Raw genomic sequence first — 24,091 nt, 5'->3', positions numbered from 1 at the left:
CCCCAGCCGGACCTTGAGTGGGGCCGAGCTTAACTATTGCGTGACCCGCCAAGAGTTGTACGCCGTGATTTTCGCATGTAAGCAGTTCCGGCCGTATTTGTACGGCAGGAAATGTCGCGTACGCACTGACCATTATGCTCTGCAGTTTCTTCTTACATTCAAGGAGCCGCGGGGGCAGATGGCCCGGTGGTTGGCGCAGTTGCAGGAGTACAACCTGCAAATCGAGTATCGGGCTGGCCGGACGCATGCAAATGCGGACGCCTTGTCGAGGCGGCCCACGGTGTACGCCGAGACAAGGGCGGAGGAGGCCTGCCCGTGTTTCACAGGGGGATGCTGCCGGCAGGCAACGGACCCCCGAGGGGCCGCGGCCACTGACCCCCCCCCCCAGCGAGAGAGAGTGCAGTGTGCGCCACAGAGACCCTCACAGATGGCACCGAGGATCCCGTCGACCGCCCGGCAAGCCCGGGACCCACGGCTCGGGACCCGGCGGATCACCCCGCCCCGATCGGACGGATCCAAGAGGACGTCGGCTGCGCCTTCCCGCGCCTGAACGACGAGCAGCTGAGACAGACCCAGCAGCGGGATCCCGATCTGGCGGCAGTGGAGGCGGCACTGCGGGAGGAAAAGAGCGCCCTACCAGGACCCTGGAGCGGTTTGCCCGGTTGTGTGTGCAGAACGGAGTGGTACGGGAGTTAACCGAGGCCAGCCAGCTGGGGTGTATCTATGTTCCTGCCCAGGTGCGACCCCAGCTGCTACGGCTGGTGCATGACCACCCACTCGGGGGCCACGATGGGGAACGACGCACTCGAGAGACCCTGCGTCGCCAATATCTCTGGCCCAAATTGGCACAAGACGTGGCGGCCTGGGTACAGGGCTGCCGCGCCTGTCAGCAGTGCGGGCCGAAACCGGCACAATACCAGGTACCCCTAAGGCCGTTCCGCGTCAGCCGCACGAATCAGCTGGTCGGGATCGACCTACAGGGGCCATTCCCGCGATCCCATCGAGGCAACCGGTATATCCTGGTCGCAGTAGAGTATTTCACCCGCTACCCCGTGGCAGTGGCCATCCCTGATAAAACGGCCTTGGTGGTGGCCCGGGCATTTGTGGAACATTATGTACTGAAGCACGGGATCCCAGAATGAGTCCTCACCGACCAGGGTAGCGAGTTCGAGGCCGAGCTGTTCCAGGCACTGTGCCGAGAATTCGGAATCCAGAAGGACCGAACCACAGCGTACCACCCCCAAGCGAACGGTATGGTAGAGCGCATGAATCAGACCCTAGCGGGGAAACTCAAACGTATGGCGGCCGCAAATCAACGGGATTGGGACGAACACCTCCCCTACGCCCTTTTCGCCTACGCCACCACCGTACACACGTCGACGGGACAAACCCCGTTTTTAATGATGTTCGGCCGTGAGTCTCGTTTACCCGCAGATCTGCTATTCGGCGTCCCTTCCCCCCAGCCGGAGGAGGGAAGCCGCCCCGTGGAACACCTGTTGGAGACCCTGCGAGAAGCCCGAGGCCGAGCATACCCGCAAGGGGAAGCCGTGCATCGGCGGCAGGAACAGGGCACCCGACCCCGCATGGAACCACCCTTATTCCTGACAGGCGCTAAGGTGTGGCTACACACCCCTCGCGTTGGGGCCGGGCAGGTGGGGAAACTGACAACCTACTGGCGGGGACCCTGGACCGTGGTGCGACAGATCTCCCCCTGGACGGTACTAATTTATGGCGGGGAGAGGGATTGAGAGACGGTGGTCAACGTCCGCCGCTTAAAACCGTAGAAAGCGGCCCCGGGGAGAGAGAACCCCGTCACCCGAAGGCCCCGAAATCACGGAGTACCCGCACCCCTCGTGTTGGGGGGCCTCGCACCCTACATGGGCCTCGCCGGGCCCCCGAGACGCCCTGATCCAGTCAGGAGACGACGCGGACGACGGCCCCTAAACCCATCCGCTGCTGAGTTTGTGCCCCAGCCCACAGGTGCCGGAGGACGGGGAGAGCCACTGGAGTGGAGGAGGAGGCCGCCGCAGGAGCTACAGAGGACGGAGCCACCCGCCCCGAGACCAGCCACCAGGTCCGGACGGATCCCCCGGACCCCACAACGTTTCCTCGTGGGCGCGGCCCAAGCAAGGTGCTCCAGTCAACCCGGGATGGGGACTGGCACCTCGGGGGGCTATGTGATGCCGCCACCACGAAGCCGTTCAGCAGGCGCCCCATCTGCGGCCTCGCCACCACCAAGTGACGGAGCCGACCCCACGTCCCCCTCACCTCACCTCACATGAACACACCCGCACGCATCCCCCCCCCCCTCCCATAGAGCGGGAAGGGGAGGACACCTGATCGACTGGTTTTTATCCGAGAAACCCTTATCGGGATTAACTCTCACGGTTTCCGGCGATCAGGGAATTGGATGACCTCCCCCGACGCTACGTTGCATCGCGGCGCTGCGACCGGCCTTAATATGGTGTGGCCGCGGCGAATGGCATTCGGCCACCACGGTTGAAACGCATCCCCCACACACACCCCCCCCCCCCATGCGTCGATGAGGCCAGCAGGGGAAGGACGGGACAGCATGAGTAGCAGGACCGCAGGGGCTCTTGCGCATAGTCGCGGAAGGTTGGAATAGTTGCGCTTGAGCGCGCAGGCACAATGGTTGGGGAGGGTAAATGATTGAGCTGAAGGTATGAATAGATCGGGAGAGGGGAGGCGCGCGGGGAGCCCGTGCACAGATTCCCACGGCGAGCCTTTGTGACGGACGCCGCCGCATGAACTGCAATAATGGGGGGGCCTGCGTGAGAAAGGGATTGATTGGAATTTGCGCCGCGCAGGTTGAGCATTAATTAGCATATCAAAAGCGCCCGGAACCGCCGTGCGCGTGCCAGAGGGTCGCGATCCTATTGTTCAGAGCCGCATCCCTTTGAGTTAGGGAGGATAAATAGGGAGCGCAAAGGGGAAATCGCTCTCTTTTCTCCAGGCCAGAGGACCAGCCGCAGCTCCAGCCAGCGACCCGGACGTCCGTGCGACGCATCGAGGTGCGCTGTTAGCACAGGGAGCAGCGAACCACCGTGGGCACCAAACAGTGAGTGCGGAGGTGAAGTAGGGTATCGTAAGCCGATAAATAGGGAAAAGGTCCAGGGGAAGTAGGATAGGCCAGCCTCGTCGACTCGCACTGACTTAGCATCAATTCGCGAGTAGCAGATAATAAATCATTAATAGTGAAGCGTGGTCTCGCGTGATCTTGTTGAGCAGTGTGTCGCGTGGGGAGCTGCGTGTGCGTGCGTGCGTCCACCCCGTGTGCGATACAGGTGCGCGATCATAACGCGAGTAGTCAGGGGTGAGTGTAGTGCTGCGGCTCGCCTCGGGGGAGCGCTGCGCAGAGCGGCGCGAGAGTGGGTGTCGCGTGTGTTCACTCCGTGTGTGATACAGGTGCGCGATCATAACGTGAGTTGAGTTGGAGTGTGCGGAGCGGCGTGTGTGTGGGCGTGCGTACGTTCGCTCCGTGTGGGTTGCAGGTGCGCGATTAGGAAAGGGAAGTATCGTAGTAGAGAGGGGCAGAATACTACTCGGTAATTAACCATGCCTATTACGCGGACCCGCGGTGGAGGGGAATCCTCGAGCGACGGCTCCCATACCATGGGTGAGGAACTCAGCAGCGGTTCGCATAGCAGCGGGGGAGCGAGGGATGATGTTAGCCCGGCCGTTAGCATTGTCGAGGGAGGGATCTCGGGGGCCAGCGACCTCCACAGAAGCACATTGGTTCTAATGGGCTTGTGTGACTTCAAGTAATGACGAGGGACGTTAGTGATGTACTGATGAATGGCAAGGCGAGTTTCCTCGATTTGCAGTACTTCCGCGTGTTTGCAGCATAGCGGTGGATCGGTGGGGAAGGCATATTTAGCAGCACGGGCAGCCAGTGTGTTGGGATCCACTTGAGGGTTCCAATGATGCACCACTTTGTAGTGTTCAGTTGGACATCAACAAGTCGAGTGTGACAACTTCTGGTCCATTGGTGCATAGTACTCGGCTACAGAGTACACAAGGACCATCATTGATGTCCGTAGCATTGGTGCTGATACTCCCCAGCTTGTGCTTGCCAGTTTCTGGACCAGGTTGACCCTTGTTTTGGTCTTGGCGGCTACCTTTTTCAGGTGGTCGTAGAATGTTAGTGTAGGATCCAGCTTCATTCAGACAGATCGGAGAGGGGTCGTGTCGAAGTTTTGCCGCAGAATGTCACTTTCAGAGTGTTCACTGGTCTTGGATTTCTGGAATATAGCCACAATGTTTTTCGCAAGGGCCAAAATTTAGTCACAGTAGCTGCATCCAAGACGAAATCCAGCTTGTTCTGCATGAATTAGACTCGACAAGGGGGGTGATTCTCAGGAGGATGATGTGTTCCAGGAGTTTATAGGTCGTGCACAGGAGTGATATTGGCCTATAGCTTCCCGGGTCGACCATTGCCTTCAGCCATGCTTTTGGGATGCATCCCGTTTTCATGGTTTTGGTGTACAGTTTAGCCAGCCATTGGAGTCCCCTAGGGCCTAAGTGTTGGAGGAATTTTGGGGAGATACCATCTAGCCTAGAAGCCTAGAAGGGCCTTTCCAACCTGTGGGCTGCCCAACTGGCTGTACTGTCGGAACAGGTCCTGGGTCTTGTTTGTCCAGCAGGTGTAGTCTTTCTGGAAGCATTGGGGGATGCTCTTCTTTGCAGCTGCAGTAAGGAGGCCAACAAAAGGGTGATAGCGTTCTGCTGTCATGGGAATGACTCACCACTCTCTCTACAGCCTCCTTATATTGGCCCAGTCAGCTTTGACCAGGTTCCACCTTGGTAATAGTTTCGACACAATCACAGGGATTTTGATGCCAGTGTGGGTGATGATGACCCAATGTTGACTTTTGGGGAATCTTGGAAGTATCTTGTGGGTTGAGTGAAGTGTGCTCCCACGTTGATTTTTGGAAACGATGCTGCTATGCAATGTAATACTAAATAATGTAAAGCTTTGTCATCAACATCAGCCGTGATCAATATAATTATGGATGAAGTCCTCCGTAAGACATCAGAATCCCTCATTAATTCTATAATGTAACAGTCCATCTAGCTCCTGCAGTAGAACTTATTTTATCGTTCCATCTCCAAGGTGAATACACTCCCATGCACGCTCCCTCCTATTGATGCCACTCAACCACTGGCCATCGTCGCTTCTAATAGCATGCCCTGTCTCCCAGCCTGCACGTCTTCACGAGTCTTTGAGCACTTTTCATCTTTTGTCCATTAATACCCCTGTTTATTAAACGTAGATCATAGCATTCGGTTTGCAATGGAAACTAATGATCCCGTGTTAACATGCTGAAATGTTTTGTTTTCATTACTTAATCATCATTTAGGTCTGCCTTCTAAAGCTGCACTAAATAGCAAATGTTAAATTTGTTCTTCCATTTCCCGGAGGCTCCGTAATTATTTCATTAAAATATATGGTAATGACATCGAGACTGTTGTTGAAGATGCCTATGGACTGCAATAGATCATTGTCGTTGATCACTTGCAGGAACAGCATGCTCCATACACCGTCGGGGAGAGACCAACTGCAGGATATATTCTCCGTGGAATATGGGAAGCACGAAAAGTCTCTGACAGATGCTGGATCTGGGGGAAAAAGGTTGGTGAATGGGGTAGTTGGGGGGGGGAGGGGATGAAGGATTGCTGAAGATGAAACTTACTGCTGATATTACCAATGAACATTAATCAAACCCATTTGATTCATAACACAGTCGCAAAAACAATTGAGACATTGCAGGGGCTCAGTTATGAGCATGTGCGTGCATGTGAAACACAGTTGGTGCCTAAAATTGTCGACTATATTGGCAATGCGTCCATGCCAACATTGGCCCTGATTCCCCTCGGTGCTCCTCTCCATTTATTATCATGCGTTTAGAGTATTTGGCTGCTATATGTTTTCACATGATAAGCCACTTCGTTTATCTATCAATTATGATCGCCAGGTCGCTTCTGAAAAAGTGCTACAAAGCTCAGTGGGCCTTAAATGGTACAATTAAACTAGTTTATCGTTTGCGTGCCGGGATTACATCTCTGTATGATGATAGATAACCGGGCCTTTTCTCGTGTGGCCCCCTGGCTGCAGAGTTCACATCCCCTGGACGTTCACTATGCTGACTCCCTAGCTTTATTTAAATCGTGCCTTAATACGCACTTATTTTAAACGAAATGTTCTATTCCTTGAATCTTTTAGTTTGAGGTTTGATTTTATTCGGTTGAGCCTGCACGTGTGTGTTGTTTGTACATCGCCTTCTGAACTCTAGGAGCAAGGCGCGTTAGCAGTGTAAATAAATATTATTAAATAATTATTTCCAGAATCAAGGATTACGTCTGCCTACTTTAAATCAGCCCAAATCAAATCCTGACGTGTTTTTGACCTTCTTACACCAGAAGAGAATACAGGCCTGTCAAAATGACCAGTGTGAATCGTGTATGTCTATTTTAAAAACAGGGGCAATGGCAGCATTACATGGTGTTGAAACGTTTTCCATACCAAATAATGTAATACAGTATATTATACGCAATGTGCTTGTGATATATAGTAGCAAACACACGACTGTCTAAATTAATATAGTCCGATCAACAGACTGTATAGGTACTTACAAGTTCTGTCCATTACCACATCTGACCAATATGAGACAGACCCATTGGAAGCCTGCACGGACACAGAGTAGTTCCTTCCAGGAACCAAGCCAGTAAATATTGTCACGTTTGAGTAAATCTGGAATGTTGTAACCAAGTTTCCACTCGCAGTCTCTCGCAAGTAGGCCCAGTAGGAGAACGAGTCTGGGAGATAAGTCGTTCCTGTGACTGTCATGGTCGTGGTAGTCTTGTTAGTGATGGTTAAAACGATGTAACTTGACACTGAAATGGCCACATACAAGCAAGACATTTAATGGCATGTTTAGTTATTTTACAATGATTAAAGCGAATCATGAGAAACACCAATTGCAAACAATGGCAGAATCATGTGGTGGTGAAACGTTTTAAATACTAAATAAAGTAATACAACGTGTAATATATGCAATGCTTGTAATATGTCGCAGCATACACTGATTACTGTCTATATTAATCTAGTCTGAACAGTTGACCACAATGGAACTTACAAGTTGTGTCCATTACCACATCTGACCAATATGAGACAGACCCATAGGAAGCCTGCACAGATACGGAGTAGTTCCTTCCAGGAACCAAGCCAGTAAATGTTGTCACGTTTGAGTAAATCTGGAATGTTGTAACCAAGTTTGCACTCGCAGTCTCTCTCAAGTAGGCCCAGTAGGAGAACGAGTCTGGGAGATAAGTCGTTCCTAAGACTGTCATGGTCGTGGTAGTCTTCCTCGTGATGGTTAAAACGATGTAACTTGACACTGAAATGGCCACATGCAAGCAAGACATTTTAATGGCATGTGTGGGACAATAGGAATGGAACACTTTTAATTATTTCCTCGTGCAGCAACGGAGTAAAGTGTGGTTTTGTGAAGGTCCCTATGTGCTGTGTAGTACATAAATGCAGTGTACACCAGCATGTGATACTGAGTCGGGCCTGTAGGTGGCTGGCAGGGTTATTGAGTAACCAGACCTGAACACCAGTCGCGTGCTTAATGGTGACACGGGTGTGAAATTTCGGTGTGTAACACACGTGCTGTTGCATTTTACAGGTAAAGGACCCAAATGTTGGTTTTGATGGTTATAGACATGTTCTAGTCTTTAAGCTTGGCTTTGAATTGGTAGATTGTGATATATTCAATAGGAGGGGGTTTAGGACTGTACACTGTAAAGGATGACATGCTGTAGTTAACACTGGTAATTATTTAACCCTAATACTGTTTATTCTATAGCCATGCCCATGCACCCATAGTATGACTAATTGCAAATTAAAAATAGGCATTTTTACCCTTTTTTCTGGCAACAAAACTGACACATTTTTACACGGAATCATGTTTGCATTAATCCCAATACCTGCGGTCAGATTGCAAACAAAAAACAACTCTGATAATGTATGCATTGTCCTTGAAATTGATTGGTCCACAACAGAGACATCTTTTCTTGGAGCCCAGTCTCACATAGTGTTGGCGTCATCTGGTCCAGAAAGCAATGCTATATATTTTAATTTAATGTATAATTGTCTTCGAATTTAGATAAAATTATTCTTAACGTGGATCAAAACAATTTTTTTTAAACGACATTGTGATTGTTTACAAATGCCTTCTAATAAAATACCGAGATTATATTTGTGGTGATTGCTTTTGCTTGTGAAAATGCATTTCTTCTTTGGTGCTCACCCAAATGATTATCTGAATATAAACAATGCATATACTTACAGGTTCTATTCGTGACAATGTCTGACGGTTGGGAGTTGATGCCACTGTATACTGTTACAGAAGCGTTATAACTTCTACCAGGGACCAGATCAGTAAATGCTTGTGTTGTAACGGTGGAAGGCAAAATGAAGCTCTTCACTGCTGTTGCATTGTAGGTTTCATTTAAGTAGACCACGTAATAGTCAACGTCTGAAGTCGGAGCCACCCATGAGACTGTCATGGCTGTAGGGCTGTTGACGATGACGGTAACATTGACTTGTGGAGGAACTGCAATGTCAAATAAACATGGTTAGGACACACGAACTGCAAAGACTACTTACGTCATTAACTTAAGCCACTAAAGTGGCATGTAACACATTTATATACAACGATCACCATATATTTTGTATATATCCTCTTTTTTTGGTCCAACTATGTATTGATGAGAAAGGTACGTGTTTTTTGTTGCAACAAAATAAGAACCCAGTATTTAGCATACACCCCAACAAGGGGAGGGGGGGTTACAAAAATTATGTGGACTGAGGCCCTCAATACTCCTGGGTCTATAAATGGGGAGGAGATTGGGCTAATTGACCTACATACGTACAGCCTAAGGGAGGGAGCGTCAGTTATTATTAGTTAGTGAGGGGAGAATAACGGGTCGGTGACGAAAGTAGTGGAAGCCTCCACATGCCAAGTGGACTCATTCCTCAAGGGCCCACCTCCTCCCACTGACCTCAGTACATGTGTTGCGCCATAACAAGGCGCTGTAAGCAGCTTAACTGCCACAACGCTCACGGGCCGACACGGGGCAGCCAAGAAAGAGCGAGATGAGTCGGGGTCGACCGAAGGTCAAACCCCCTCCCCCCTGGGGAGCCGTGACCGGAGGTTGACACCCAAGACCCCCTAGGGGCTGGGGGCTGAGGGGGGTGGGCTCCTCCCACCCCTTCCTAAGATCCCTTAAGATTTAAGACCCTCTTAAAAATTAAATCTTAAGGGGTGTAACCAGGAGGTTTCTACCAGTCTATTAGGAAGCCACTGGACCTATGCACGTTTACATGAAGGTTGAAGTCCTATTTCTTTAGAACTGCTTTTTGTGTGTTAGTTCGTTGTCCTTCCCTCGCAACTCTGATTAGCACGGTTGGCTACATATGGTGCAAACGAAGTTCAACATACATACAAGGGCAGGTGTGAAATTCTTCCGTATGGCTAATGTAGATGCAGAGCAACAACTACAATTTCACATTCAGGTTGTCAAGCCAGTTAACCGCGTCAGGAGAAGCGGAATGTATCACTGTGATGTCTCCTTTATATTTGTGGATCGGGCATTGGGTCGTCATATGTTGTAAAGTCTCTGTTCTGAATGACCACAGTCGCACACTGGACAGTCTTTAATTTTCCATTTGTGGATCAGGTATCCGCATTTACTGCCATGGTTTGTGCAGATGCGGCTTAGAGTTGACCATGAGCTTTGTGGAACATCAAACCCATGGATATTCTGCATTGGGCCTTTCACAGGGTATTTGTGAGTTCTTTTGAACTCCATTCAGCTCTCCAGGGTTCATCGAGGTTGAACCTGCATTGTATAAGGGGAAGCACATTGGTTCTAATGGGCTTGTGTGACTTCAAGTAATGACGAGGGACGTTAGTGATGTGCTGATGAATGGCAAGGCGACTTTCCTCGATTCGCAGGACTCCCCGCATGGTTGCAGTTTTGCGGCGGATGGGTGGGGAAGGCATATTTAGCTGCACGTGCAGTCAGGTTGTTGGGGTCCGCTTCAGGGTTCCAATGAAACACCACATTGTAGTGTTTAGTTGAACATCAGCAAGTCGAGTGTGACAGCTTCTGGTCCATACTGATGCATAGTAATCGGCAACAGAGTACACAAGGGCCACCGTTGATGTCCTTAGCACTGGTGATGATACTCCCCAGCTTGTGCTTGCCAGTTTATAGACCAGGTTGACACTTGTTTTGATCTTGGCTTCATTCAGATAGGTCAGAGTGGTGTCATGTCACACATTATTGCCACAGAAGGTAACTTTCAGACTGTGCGCTGGTCTTGAATTTCTTCTGGAATATGGTCTCAATGTGCATCGCATGTGCCAAAATTGGGTCACAGCAGCTGCATCAAGGCTGGAATCCCGCTTATTCTGCAGGGATCAGACTCTACAATTCTCTGGAGGATTATGTTTTCCAGGAGTTTTTAGGTCGTGCACATGAGTGGTATTGGCCGAAAGCTTTCCAGGTTACCAGTTGGCTTTCCCAGTTTGGGTACGGCAATGATTATTGCCTCCTACAATACTTTTGGAATTCATCCTATTTTCATAGTTTTGGTGTACAGTTTTGCCAGGTCCCCTAGAAGCTAAGTGATGAAGGAATTTGTGGGGGTGGGCAGCCTTGTTTTTCTTCATTTCAGCCAGACCCTCCCTCACTTCCTCTGTGTTCATGGCGGTGGGGTCTTGTGCAGACAGTGAGGCCATTGTCTGGTGTAATTGGCAATGGATCTCTCACTTGATGTTTTTGTCAAACAGTCATTTTGTTTTCCAATAGTTTGGAGGCAATAAAGTTGGGCAGAACCCTTGCTGTCCAGTATTATGTTAGATTAGCAGAACCTAGGTGTTGCAGTAGTGCCAAGGTATTGCAGCTGGAGTGAGTGAAGTCCTAGCTTTCAACACTCAATCCACCGCTTACATCTGGCTTAGTCTAAAGACTCCAGCAGGCTCAATCAAATATCTGGCTGCCCACCTGGATGTACTGTCGGAGCAGGTCCTAGGTTTCTTTTGTCCAGCAGGGAGTGGATTCTTTCTGGAAGCCTCGCGGGTTGCGCTTCTTTGTGGCTGCTGTAAGGAGGCTAATAAAATGATGATAGCATTCCGGTTGCGTGGGCATTTGACGCGCAACTCTCTCTACAGCCTCCTAATATTGGCCCCAGTCAACTTTGACTGGTTCCACCTTGGTAATCGTTTTTTACACAATCACGGGGATTTCGATGCCAATGTGGACAATTATGGGCCTATAGTGACTTTTGGGGAAGCTTGGAAGTATTTTGCAGGATCGGTGAAGTATGCTCCTACTTTGATTCTTGGAAACGATGGTGCTATGCAATGTAATAGTAAATCATATTAAACTTTGTCATCAACATCAGCCATGATCAGTCTACTTCTGAATGAAGGTTTCCCCAAGACATCAGCATCCCTGATGATTCTGTAATGTGACAGTCCATCTAGCGAATGCAATAAACTTATTTCATTTCTACATCTCCCGGATGCATAACACTCTCAGGCACGTTCCCTCCTATTGATGCCACTCAACCACTGGCCGTTATCCCTTCTACTGACATGTCCTGTCTATTGGTGCATCCCAGCATGCACTTCTTCGAGTCTTTGAGCACTTTAAATTTTTCTTTGTAACACGTAGGCTTTCACGACCAATAATAGTCATTGTAAATGTGTTTTTTAGATCTTTGCTTAGTTTTAAATAGAAATTCAGCTGCATATGTCTTGGGGTAATTTTTCTGTCATTACACATTTCACAAATACATTTTCTATTCAAAATGTACAATTTGCAAGTAGACAGGGTTGGTTTTAAATGCTCATGAAAATGGTTTTCAATTACGTGTTTGATATGTATATATGCTGTTTAAAGATTCATAATAAATGTTTTTGGGTTAGATCGCGTAATTATTTATAAATGTGTCGAAACCCTCCACCACCCAACATGGCCAATCAGTAAGGGATTTGTCACGTAAAAAAAATGCCAAATAGTTTACTACTTCAGCCCACCGGTGTGTTTGAAGAGTGAATCCACAACATTTACAATTTTAGTGCGACGTTTCGCTGGAAATTGCAGCCATCATCATCAGGCGATTTGCCAGAATAGTTAAGCCATCCACCTGCTTCTGGTCTTAACATTGACAGAGGCATCATTCCATGATTGAGGTATTTATGTCTGCATGGACATTTAGTGAATTTGTCCTTTGTTGTTAGTAAATAGGCAATTAAATAAGTAAAATTTGAGAAATTCCGCGTTAAAATAATACATAGTTCAAATTCGAATGTCCCTTAACATGGCTAACGTGATCACATCACATGTATTCCTCTATTTATGAACGAACAAGATGATGTATCCACAACTCTCACTGTCGCCTGATGATGCTAATTATAATTACCGGTGAAACGTCGTACTTGAATTGTAAATGTTGTGGATTTACTTTCGAATACCCGGATGTACTGTACTAGTGTAGTGACATGAAATGGTTTACTATGTAGCATAGTGCTTGCTGCTGGTAGGGAAGGGGATCTGCAGAGTGAAGCAGCACTGATTGAAAGCAGGCCACGTCATAGACCGAGAAGGATCTAGGATAAAGGTTACAAAGGGACGCATCGAGAGCCCGCTCGTAAGTTCCAGAAGGGGGGCGTGGCTGTGGCGGAACGAGGCCACGCTAACAGGATTAAAGGGGACCCTGAGTGAAGGCTCGGGGTCGCCGTCGTTGGAGTGGGATCCCCTCGTCGTCGTCGTCGCTGCTGTCGCCTTGGCCACTGTCGTTTCGTGCCTTCATCGTTGTCGTTGCCCACTTAATAATTGTGCTGCTAGTAGTAGTTGGCTGTCTTAGCTCAGCACCGTCAGTGTCAGATGGCTAGCTTTGGTTGTTGGCTAGCTACCAGTATAGCGTTGCGTTTAAGTGAGAGAGAGAGCGTTGTGTAACAGTGCAGAGTGTGTAACAGTGTGCTCGGTGTTAATTAAAGAATTGCCTCCAAGAGATACGTCTCCAAGTCATTCACTACACTAGTAACGAATCAGCATGTTCTGTTTATGTGACAAACCTTACTTATTGGCTGTATCAGGTGGTGGCGGGTTTAACTACGCATTAATATTTACACAATCTAGCTCAAAAAACCTGTTATATCCTCAACTTAAGCCACAAAACTGGCATGTAACACATTATATTCAACGATCACCATATGTTTTCTATATGCTCTCTTTTTTTTGTCCAAATATATATTGATGAGAAAAGTCCGTGTTTTATTTGCAACAAAACAAGAGCTCACGTGAAGGTAACAAACGTGTGAATCGTGCATTTGTCTGTTTTAAATGCAGGAACAATGGCAGCATAGCATGGTGAAACGCTTTCAATACCAAATTAAGTAATACAATATGTAAGATACACAATGCAGTTATATATAGTGATATTTAGTAGCATACACAGATTAATGTCTATATTAATATAGTTTTAACAGTTGACTTCATCGGTACCACACAATATCTGTCCATAACCATATCTGACCAAGCTTAGAAGGACGCATTGGAAGCCTCCACAAATGGATCATTCCATGATTGAGGTATTCATTTCTGTATAAATACTGAGTAAATATATCCTATGTTGTTCGTGAACAAGTGATTAAATACGTAAATATTTGGACAAAATTCGAACGAAAATTAAACCTGCAATCGAAATTATAATGCTCTCAACATGGCTGCACACATTTTTATAACAAAAATAACAATAAATGTATAATCAAGGAAATACTCACAGCTCCTTTTAATAACGATGGCTGATGATTGGGAGTTGATGCCACTGTATGCTGTTACAGATATCTGGTAACTTCTACCAGGAACAAAACCAATGAAGCGCTGCATTGTAACATTGGAGGAAAAATTGAAGTGATATGCTGCTGATGCGTCGTTAGTTTCATTTAAGTAGACTATGTAGGAGTCAACATCTGAAATTGGAGCCACCCATAAGACCGTCATGGCTGTAGAGTTGTGGACGATGACGGTGACATTGACTTTTGGAGGCACTGCAATGTCAAATAAAATGATTGGGAGACGAAGTGAAAGGGCTAATTACGTAATTAACTTATGCCACTGAAGTGGCATATAACACATAAGTTACCACAATCACCATATATTTTGTATATGCCTTCTTCTTTTGGTCCAACTATATTATGAGGAGAAAAGTACGTGTTTTATTTGCAACAAAACAAGAGCCCAGTATAAGGCACGGACCGAAACAAAGGGGGGGGGGGGGGGTACAAAAAATTACGTGGACTGAGACCCTCAATACCCCTGGGTCAATAGATGCGGAGTCGATAGGGTTCATTAGCCCACACACATGCGGACTACAAGAGGTAGCGTCGGTTATTATTATATGGTGAGGGGAGAATTAAAGATCCGGGACAAAAGTTGGGGGAGCCTCCACATGCCAAGTGGAGTTGTCATAACAAAAGTCCCGCAGGGTGGTGACTGAATCCCAAAAGGGGGGAAGGAGGGCAATACCAACCTCCCTGCATGCACACCCCTCAACAAGCTCCACGGGGGTGGGAACCGCCCGACTCCGAACTCACTACTTATCCTCGTGCTTGTGTTATGATCACATGAGGGTTAAAAATAACTGTGCCAGAGTTTCCAAGAAGAAGGCCCATGATCGCTGCAGTTTACCAGTTGCCTACCCAGCCATAATGTCAAGGGTTTACAATAAAATGGACGAACATTTTAAAACGCTGTTGATTTTAAGTCCCCACAGGGTTGTTTCAATTGTCGGGCTGGGCTTTATACCGCAGACATTGATAAGGAGGTTCGTTGTATACGAGTAACCGAGGTCGGGTGAGGAGTCTCGATCCCATCACTATTGCATGTGTATGTATGTAGAACTTATTTGGCACTGTACGTAGCCAACCATGATAAACATGTGAATTGTGCATGCGTCTATTTTACATGCAGGGACAATGGCAGCATCATATGGTGGTACAACGTTTTCAATACCAAATTAAGCAATACAATATTAAGATACAAATGCGCTATCATATATAGCGATATAGTAGCATACACACATTTCTGTCTATTTTAATATAGCACGAACAGTTCACCACATTGGTACTTTCAAGTTCTGCCCGTTACCACATCTGACTCATATGAAAAGGTTGTGTTTGAAGCCTGCACAGACACGGAGTAGTTCCTTCCAGGAACCAGGCCAGTAAATGTTTCCGTTGATGAGTTAATAGGCAATGTTGTAACCAAATATCCACTCGCAGTCTCTCGCAAGTAGGCCGAGTAGGAGAACAATTCCGGGAGAGAAGTCGTCCCTGAGACTGTCATGGTCGTGGTAGTCTTGTTGGTGATGGTTAAAACGATGAAACTTGGCACTGCAAAAGGCATGGGTGACATTTTAGCAATTAGTATTGTAATTATTTTAAGAAAAAATGGTCAAATTATTAATAGACAGACGAATTGAAAACATTTCTAACTGTGGATGTAATAACCACCCTTTATGAAAGTACTGTATGTAAATCTAATTATTTTAAATGGAATGTGTCAATAAATTGTTTCATTTGTAATATTAATTGAACAATTCTTATGAGTACCTGGAGTTGAAAATTCATTGTTTAATGGATTTACGATTCACCTGTGAATTTAAAAACGTGAGAATATTGTATTGAATTAATATTTGATGTTTAGATTGTATTTTTTTAGGTAGAAGAAATAACATATCACAAAAAATGTTGGGAATGTCATCTGAACACGCATAGGATGCTGAGATTCCAGTTACGTGTTGCTGTTAGACACATTTTGTGTGTAAGTTATTATTTTCTCCTGGCCTGCATACATTTTCGGCCAATTTAAGTTAGTTTTATCTATTCAAATAATAATTTAGTTAATTTTACATTTATTATTTTAGCAGGTAATACCCTCTGATCTATGTACTATACACTGTAGATCTTTTTCAGAAGTGACCAAGCCAAAACTTATAGCTCAATGAAGTGACTTCTCACGTGGAAATTTGTTGTTGAATCCAATTTAAACTTTCAAATATCAGTTTTAGGATAAACTTTCGAAATAATGCATGAAACACATATATTAAATTGATCTTATGTGGATAAAGAATAAATGTATTGCTAGCAATGAACAATGTTCTTGGGTATGCAATAACAAGACAACAGAGCACAAATACGTGTTGACCAACACACATTCATTTAAGTAACCTTGCAAGCAGATGACTGAGGCATCGTCATAGTGGCCGCAGTTGTGCGTCCCCCAGGGATGATGACTACAGTCGGAAAGCTGAGTCTCATAACCAGAGCACTGAACATCGTCGAGCCAGATAGGGCCACTGCCCAATCCAAAGTAAGCCAATGACACGGCAAAGCCAGTGAGCCCACAACCCAGCTGACGACACACGACCTTGGCATCCTGTGGGCTCCAGAGGTCGTCACACACCGTGCCCCACTGGCCATTGTAGAACACCTCCACCCGGCCCTGACATGCGGTGTTACTCCCAGCCAGCCGAATTGGCAAGTCTAATTTAAACACACACAAACACACAAATGGGTACAGTCATGTAATGATTCGCCTACCATGCGGTGTGATAAATTGTCACAATTCGGGGTAATGATTCCGTTTAATAATTCATGGATTTTTTTTTACAATATTCATTGTGAATGTATTGGATAAACTCTTATTGGCTACAGAGGTCACATGTAATTAGTACACTCAATGTATACGAATATTAAAAAAGCGTTTCTCAAACTCACTATGTAATGCATGCAGTGTGATGCAATAATCGTTGCATCAGCATGTGCCTATTATGTCAGAATACGCGTGGCTGAATATTAGAGTTAAAGGCACTGCATCTTGATCGCTAGGCAACATGTTTAAACGAGTGTCTATTGGCCATCATGATGAGGTATGCATTGATATATATTTGCCCATATGACTGAGAGGAGTTGCTTCATTATTTGACGGTCAAGATTATGGGCTTTCAGATGCGCGTCTGCACCCGTCTGAAACGATCTTCCAATATTAGGGAGCCACTGGGCCTATGCACTTTTACATGCAGGTTGAAGTCCTATTTATTTAGAACTGCTTTTTGTGTGTTAGTTCGTTGTTCTTCCCTCGCAACTCTGATTAGCACGGTTGGCTACATATGGTGCAAACAAAGTTCAACATAGATACAAGGGCAGGTGTGAAATTCTTCCGTATGGCTAATGTAGATGCAGAGCAACAACTACAATTTCATATTCAGGTAGTCAAGCCAGGTAACCGCGTCAGGAGCAGCAGAATGTATCACTGTGATGTCTCCTTTATATTTGTGGATCGGGCATTGGGTCGTCAAATGTTGCACAGCCACTGTTCTGAATGACCACAGTTGCACACTGGACAGCTTTACATTTCCATTTGTGGATCAGGTCTGCGCATTTACTGCCATGGTTTGTGCAGATACGGCTAAGAGTTTACCATGAGCTTTGTGGAACATCAAACCCATGGATATACTGCATTGGGTCTTTCACAGGGTATTTGTGAGTGTCTTCTTGGTTCCTTCGGTAAAGTCACGTAGAAGGAAAATAATAAAATAATAAAAATTAAACATAATAAAATAATTCTCACGACGTTTCGGCTACAACGCAAGCAGCCGTCCTGTGGCCGAAACGTCGTCAGAGTTATTTTATTATGTTTTATTTTTATTATTTTCCTTCTACGTGTCTTTACCGAAAGAACCAAGAAGATGAATCCCTGCAGTCACGAAAGCTTTAAATCGAAATATTTGTGAGTGATTTTGAACTCCATTCAGCTCTCCAGAATTAATCGAGGTTCAATCTGCATTGAATAAGGGGAAGCACATTGGATCAAAAGGGCTTGTGTGACTTCAAGTAATGACGAGGGACGTTAGTAAAGTACTGATGAATGGCAAGGCGACTTTCCTCGATTTGCAGTACTTCCGCGTGTTTGCAGCATTGCGGTGTATCGGTGGGGAAGGCATATTTAGCAGCACGGGCAGCCAGTGTGTTGGGATCCACTTGAGGGTTCCAATGATAGACCACTTTGTAGTGTTCAGTTGGACATCAACAAGTCGAGTGTGACAACTTCTGGTCCATTGGTGCATAGTACTCGGCTACAGAGTACACAAGGACCATCATTGATGTCCGTAGCACTGGTGCTGATACTCCCCAGCATGTGCTTGCCAGTTTCTGGACCAGGTTGACCCTTGTTTTGGTCTTGGCGGCTACCTTTCTCAGGTGGTCGTAGAATGTGAGCGTAGGATCCAGCTTCATTTAGACATATCGGAGTAGGGTCGTGTCGCAGTGTTGCCGCAGAATGTCACTTTCAGAGTGTTCACTGGTCTTGGATTTCTGGAATATAGCCACAATTTTTTTCGCAAGGGCCAAAATTTAGTCACAGTAGCTGCATCCAAGACGGAATCCAGCTTGTTCTGCATAGATTAGACTCGACAAGGGGGGTGATTCTCAGGAGGATGATGTGTTCCAGGAGTTTATAGGTCGTGCAGAGGAGTGATATTGGCCTATAGCTTCCCGGGTCGACCATTGCCTTCTGCCATGCTTTTGGGATGCATCCCGTTTTCATGGTTTTGGTGTACAGTTTTGCCAGCCATTGGAGTCCCCTAGGGCTTAAGTGATGGAGGAATTTTGGGGAGATACTATCTAGCCTAGCAGCCTAGAAGGGCCTTTCCAACCTGTGGGCTGCCCAACTGGCTGTACTGTCGGAACAGGTCCTGGGTCTCTTTTGTCCAGCAGGGGCAGTCTTTCTGGAAGCTTTGGGGGATGCTCTTCATTGCAGCTGCAGTAAGGAGGCAAATAAAAGGGTGATAGCGTTCCGCTGTCATGGGAATGACTCCCCACTCTCTCTACAGCCTCCTTATATTGGTCCCAGTCAGCTTTGACCAGGTTCGACCTTGGTAATAGTTTCGACACAATCACAGGGATTTTGATGCCAGTGTGGGTGATGATGGCCCTATGTTGACTTTGGGGAAGCTTGGAAGTATCTTGTGGGTTGTGTGAAGTGTGCTCCCACGTTGATCTTTGGAAACGATGCTGCTATGCAATGTAATACTAAATAATGTAAAGCTTTGTCATCAACATCAGCCGTAATCAATATAATTATGGATGAAGTCTTCCGTAAGACATCAGAATCCCTCATTAATTCTATAATGTAACAGTCCATCTAGCTCCTGCAGTAGATCTGATTTTATCGTTCCATCCCCAAGGTGAATACACTCCCATGCACACTCCCTCCTATTGATGCCACTCAACCACTGGCCATCGTCGCTTCTAATAGCATGCTCTGTCTCCCAGCCTGCACTTCTTCTTTTCATCTTTTGTCCATTAATACCCCTGTTTATTAAACGTAGATCATAGCATTCGGTTTGCAATGAAAACTAATTATCCTGTTTTAACATGCTGAAATGTTATGTTTTCATTACTTAATCATCATTTAGGTCTGCCTTCTAAAGCTGCACTATATAATTATCTAACGTGTTCCTGTTGTATTACAAATTGTTTATGAATTGCCACGTGATGGTTTTTTATTTAACTATCATTGTTAGTTATATTTTGGAGGTTTAGAGACATTGACACAGTTGGCATTGGTAAATAAAGTTGTGTTAACCAAGGAGAAGTCGACATGTATTAATGCAATGTATTATAATGTAATGACCATTTCTCTTCGAATTTAGAATTCAATTTTTTTAACTTGGCTCAAAACAAATAAAAATTTTTAACGACAGTGACTGTTTACAAATGTCTCCTAATAAAATACCTAGATTATATTTATTGTGGATGCTTTTGCTTGTGAAAATGCATTTCTTCTGTGGTGCTCATCCAAATGATTATGTACATATAAACAATGCATATACTTACAGGTTTTATTCGTGACAATGTCTGACGGTTGGGAGTTGATGCCACTGTATACTGTTACAGAAGCGTTATAACTTCTACCAGGGACCAGATCAGTAAATTCTGTTGTTGTAATGGTGGAGGACAAAATGAAGCTCTTCACTGCTGTTACGTTGTACGTTTCACTTAAGTAGACCACGTAGTAGTCAAGGTCTGAAATAGGAGCCACCCATGAGACCGTCATGGCTGTAGGGCTGCTGACACTGATGGTGACATTGACTTTTGGAGGCACTACAACAGAAAATAACAACGTTTGACACAAACTCGGTTAAAGGGATGCGTGTATATCGTTAACTAAAGTTTCTAAAGTAACTTGCAACACGTCAGACACATGCTAGATTTGAAGTTTTCGTGACTGCAAGCATCCATACTCTTTGGTTCTTTCGGTAAAGTCACGTAGGTGAAAACAAATATTATAATAATAAAAGTAAACGTCATGTCTCTGATCGTATCCGCGAGCATAAGTCAGATCTGAACCACGGCAGAACAAATTCCTCCGTCATTGCTGATCATTGCTATAATGCTGTAGGCTCTCATGATATTGTTTTCTCTGAGACCAAGGTACTCTGCAAGCCGTCTGGCTACCATCAAAGATATGTTCATGAAGCCATCCAGATATATAAACATAGGCGTAACTTCAACCGAGAGGATGGATACAAATTGAGCAACGGTTGATAGTTGTTTCATCTTATTTACCGGATACTAGTCTATTTTACCAAGTTAATTGCATCCTCAGGATTTAGCAGTGCGGCTATTTGGTTTGTTTTGCTTTGAGCACCATCATCTGTTTTGGCCGCAACCGTGTTGGTGCTTTGCTCTCCCTCTCCCCCCGCGCACCTCAAGGCTCCGTATGCACTTACTTCTAGCCCACCCCTGCCCAGTCTCACGTTCCAGTCTCTAGCGCACACGAAATGCTTCCCCTCCCCTTATCCCCCCCACCTCCCTCTCTGACTTATATAAACCCCTTAACTCCAGCATATCTCCCACTTCAGTAAAAAAATATTGCTGTGGTTGTCACACCTGATGATAATTGCTTGTGTTGCAATCGAAACGTCGTGATTTAACTTTTTTTCACCTATGTGACTTTACCGAAAGAACCAAAAAGTACATCAGATAAAATATCGTATTTACAATTCCTTTGATATGGACTTAAGATCAGTTCAAGAACGGAGGTGCCAGAGAAATGGAGATGATGTTGCTGCTTCAGGGGAGGGGAACTGATGCTTTTTGGGGTTACAGAGAATTACATTTACATTTAATAAAAACAATTGCACTGGACTCAAGTTACGTCTTTCTTTCCCCGTAATGAATAACTCACACCAGGCACGTATGTATGTTGAACTTATTTCGCATCGTTCGTAGCCAACCGGGCTAATCGGAGGTGTGGAGGAAGGACAAACAATCTAAACACAAAAAAAAACATTCTAAAGAAATGAGTTTGTCAATCAGGATGATTCAAAAGTGCATAGCTCCAGTGGCTTCCTAATATCAGAAGTACGAGCATTCCATACGGCCGCAGAAGCATATCGCAATGTGCCGTGCAATGTGGTGAACCTCGTTCGTCAGCCAAAAGCCGCCACTGTGACGACTAGAGTTTGTGTGATGGTTTAGTTGTAGTTACTTACAGGTTCTACTCATGACTGCATCTGATATCTGGAACAGATCCGCGCTGTGAGCCTCTATAGAGACAGAATAATTCCTCCCAGGAACCAGTTCATTGAACGTTGTTGGTCTGGAAGTTACATTATTGGTTTTGACTAAGGTTCCGTTTGCCGTCTCTCTCAAGTAGACCAGGTAGTAGTCCACGTCAGAGGCAGGGGCTGCCCACGACACCGTCATAGTCGTCATGGTATTGGCAGTGATGGACAAAGTAGGTTTGGAGGGCACTGTGAAATAGTGACAGGCGTGGTTTACATTAATACCTTCAGCAGCAAAGGAAAATATGAAGTTTTCACCCTACATTGTTTTTCTCACACCACTGGGTGGACTGAGGATAGGGGTGGTGGGAGAGGGGGGGGTTAAAGACACTTGCCCATTGTTTAACTGATGCCATTTAAGATGGAATCGAACTGGTGATCTCTGGATTGTTAAGTCTCGTGGACTAAAGCATTACACCATGGCAGCACCCATGTCAAAATATGGCCCCCTGTCACTGTTTTCATCTTATTATCCATGAAAAGAAAACTCCTGTTAGCCACTGCTGCACCCATCTTAATAATATTACAGCCTGTTCTCCTGAAGAATACTGCATTAAGAAAAAATCACGTTAATAAATAATATATAATATGTGGGGTAAAATACAGTCCCCTATAACATGTGAGATGCATGCTCAGTCAAAGACTTTAGTGCATGGGTAACATTTAGAAGCATCCAGCAGCATCCCAATGCCTTGTGCAATGCTGCACCGAGGCAGCCGTACGACCACTTATTCCTATTTCTGTTCATTCGATCGCGTTATATCCAATTCGAATTCACGTTATATAAACAAAACACGTGTTCCCTAATACATTAATCCCGTTATATCCAAAATCATGAAAACAACCTGCAGCATTATAGAACAGACTATTCCCTCTGCATCACCTTCCCTCCCAGTCTCTATAATCCCGTGTATATTTATTTATGGATGGCATTCCTTCCATGATGGCGATGACTTGTGACATACTTACATGTTCTCTCCGTGACAGTGACTGATATAGTATATGATCCCCGGATGTTGATTGTCACGAAAATAAAATAATTCCTTCCAGGTACCAGACCAGTAAATGTAACGCTCTGTGGTAATGTTATTCTGGACATAAATTGAATATCTGGTCCGTCTTGACGCTCTTTTAAGGAGATGGTATAGGACAGGGGTCTGCAACCTTTAAGACATAAAGAGCCACTTGGACCCGTTTCCGAAGGAAAAAATAAACTGGGAGCCGCAAAACCATTGCAACATTTAAAACAAATATAACACTGCATATATTGTTTCTAACCTTATTGCTATATACAGGATCGTGCAGTCAGCTGTCAATCTGAATAAAAAAAAGGACTTTTTCACTTAACAATGTAAAATATATTTTTGCAAATTAATAGCTAAATTACCTGGTTAATGGGATTTTTGCTCCTGAACCTCAGTGCACAGTGTCTGCACATCAGGGCTGTAAGACGTCACCTTCATTTTCACACAGGCTTGCAAGCTGTCATCTGTAAAGCGTGATCGATGTTTGTTTTTAATATAGTTCATGTTGGAGAAGACCTGCTCACATACATATGTGGAGCCGAAGATCGACAGGACTCCAAATGCATGTTTATATAAGTGTTGGGGATGGCATTCCATGTTTCGAATACAAGTTTGTCCTGTTTGGGAAGGTTTTCAATATCACTCCATTTATGATTCTGAGCCAGAATGGCCTTCTGACGGGCAACATCCTCAAGAGTAGCGGTCAAGCATTTGAACTTGGACACCCATATATCTTTGTCGGCTATATCGGCCAGTTCCATCTCAAGATCAGGTTGACTTACACCTGCAAATGCAGTCATATTCAATAGGGATGGATCGATCGCCAGGGGAGTGACAGGGAAGGATAATGTCGTTTTTTCCTCTCTGAACTCACAGAATCGTTTCCCAAACAAACTTTGCATTGTGGTGATTGCAGACTTGAAATATTCCAAATTTATCGTATCATGACTTTGTTTGAACTCTCTCAAAGAGGGAAAGTGAGACAGTGTACCTCTCTGTAAATCTTTGACAAACACTGTCAACTTGCGCTCGAATGCCAAAACCTCCTCCAGCATGTGCAGGGCTGTGCCTCCTTTCCCCTGAAGGGTTGTATTTAGCGTGTTTAGATGTGCTGTCATGTCTACCATAAAATGTAATTTTTCCAGCCACTCTGGCTGTTCCAGCTCAGCAAAGGTGAGCTCTTTGCTGCCCAGGAAGGTTTTTACTTCTTCCAAACATGTGACAAAGCAACGGCAACGTTATTGCCTGTCACCGGGCGGGCAGTGTGGAGCGGAGCGGCGACCTGTCAGCAGCGGCAACGCCAGAGCAGGTGTCACAGTGCGCCTCCTCCCCT

The 24,091-nt window shown here is 45.6% G+C and overlaps 1 pseudogene; it reads right to left on the bottom strand.

The window, feature by feature from the left end:
- Nucleotides 1-4,576: 4,576 nt before the first annotated feature.
- LOC144948131 (receptor-type tyrosine-protein phosphatase beta-like) overlaps nucleotides 4,577-24,091 on the bottom strand; it is a 44,797-nt pseudogene continuing 25,282 nt past the window's right edge.

This window comes from Lampetra fluviatilis, chromosome 48 (genome assembly GCF_964198595.1).
Source record: "Lampetra fluviatilis chromosome 48, kcLamFluv1.1, whole genome shotgun sequence".
Lineage (NCBI taxonomy): Eukaryota > Metazoa > Chordata > Hyperoartia > Petromyzontiformes > Petromyzontidae > Lampetra > Lampetra fluviatilis.
The sequence above is the reverse complement of the archived record's forward strand: the minus strand, read 5'-3'. Positions and strand labels throughout refer to the sequence as shown.